The 1804-nt window shown below is 35.2% G+C and overlaps 1 protein-coding gene across 1 annotated transcript in view; it reads right to left on the minus strand.

The window, feature by feature from the left end:
• The window catches only part of LOC102854568 (trans-2,3-enoyl-CoA reductase-like), a 222369-nt gene that overhangs the window by 80923 nt on the left and 139642 nt on the right, over positions 1–1804 (minus strand). The gene's annotated exons all lie outside the window — the stretch shown is intronic.

A 1804-nucleotide genomic window follows, 5' to 3' on the forward strand; every position in this document is an offset into this window, starting at 1 on the left:
AAACTAAAGCTGTGTACAATCTCAATCTCTTCACCATCCATCCTGATGCTGCCAATTGGTCCAGTGGTGAGAATCTTTGTCTTTTTGACATTGAGCCTAGAAGTCAGAAAATCAAAAGTTAAGTTGCATTGGGAAAACTTGCTGTCAAGAACCTCTTCAGAGTACTAAATAGCAACAAAGTTAGTCTAGAAACTAAAATGTGCCTGATCCAAGCCATAGGCATCTGAATTGCTTGCTAAGCATCTGGGAGCTGGACAATACATAAAGATGACGGGGGGAAAAATGATGCCTTTGAGTTGTGATGTTGGAGAAGAGTATTGCATAAAGGACTACCAAGAGAACAAACATATGTGTACTGGAGAAAATGAAATCAGACTGCTTCTTGGGGGCAAGAATTTTGAAGCTCCACCTAATATACTTTAGACATGTTGTTGGGAATAGTTAGTTCTTGGAGAAGGACATCAAGGTTGAGAGGGCAGAAAGTTTTTACAGGAAAAGAAGATCCTTGATGAGATGGTTGACACAGTGACTGTGGCAATGAGGCCAGGTGTGCAATAGACAGTGAGGTTGAATCATGACAGGGTAAAATTTGGAGTGATTATTCCTAATGACACTATGAATCATAGTCCAGTCAATGGCACATAACAATATGATCCACACAGCTGACTTTCATTGTATAGTCAATAAAACACAAGTAAATATCTTTCTGGTATTCTCTGCTTTCAAACATGATTTGTCATATTTCAGTAATGTTTACAGGTCTTCATCTGAATTGAACATAAATGTCTGACAATTTTCTACCAATCAATGCATTTCTCTAGCCATTTTTTTCCAAAAAATTTATCATCATCAAAATGTTTTCATGTTATATCAATTACATTGTTATTTTCCAAAGTCTGCTAGATCACATTTTTTTTTCTTAATACACACAAATTTGGATTTTTTTTCAAATTGATTAACCAGGTTAGGCAATTTCTTTAAATAATTAAGTGAGTACACCCAAGGATGCATCTATTTGTTGAAACATACTTGTTATAGTCTGCCATTTCTTGAAGTATTAATATTTTTAATGCTTTCAGTGCAGCTTAGACTTTTTCCTTCCGTACTTTTAATTATTGACTATATCCTACTTCTTGACGTAATTAAGCATTGACTGATTCCTTTTTCATTTTCATGTGTTTTCTCTCCTTTTTAAATAATTCCTTTATCCAAAAATTAAAGCTGGATTTAGAAGAAGCTATGGCACCAAGAATATCATTGAAATTCAAAGATGTCTTTGGACATTGACACAGATGGATATTTTTTGGAAACAGAGAATATCACGAAGAGTTTTCTGTTGCTTGTGCGTGTGGTGGTTATTTGGTGGTGGTTTTTTTTTAAAATACTATATAAATGTATTCAACTGAGTGGATCATAACAAATTATGGATAATATTAAGAATAATGGGGATCCCAGAACACTTAAGTATACTCATCTGAACCATGCACCTAGAACAAAAATTTGTTGTCCAAATACTTTTGAATTGTGTTGGTGGAGAAAAGTACTATGGAGTACTTTTGTACTGTGCAGCGCTGTGAATTAATCCATGAAATGTCAAAAGAAGAAAACCCAAACAAATTTATTGTGGAAAGTCTAACCAATGTACCCCTTGGAGGCAAAGATGAGAAGCATCATCTCACATATGTAGAGCATGTTTTTAGGAGGGTCAGTTCTTAGAGAACGACATTGTTGTTGTTGTTGTTGTTGTTACGTGCTGCAGAGTCATTTGCGACTCATAGCGACCCTATGTACAACAGCCCTAAAC

This window comes from Elephantulus edwardii, unplaced genomic scaffold, assembly GCF_000299155.1.
Source record: "Elephantulus edwardii isolate Elephantulus edwardi_28Jun2011 unplaced genomic scaffold, EleEdw1.0 scaffold00107, whole genome shotgun sequence".
Taxonomy (NCBI): Eukaryota; Metazoa; Chordata; class Mammalia; order Macroscelidea; family Macroscelididae; genus Elephantulus; species Elephantulus edwardii.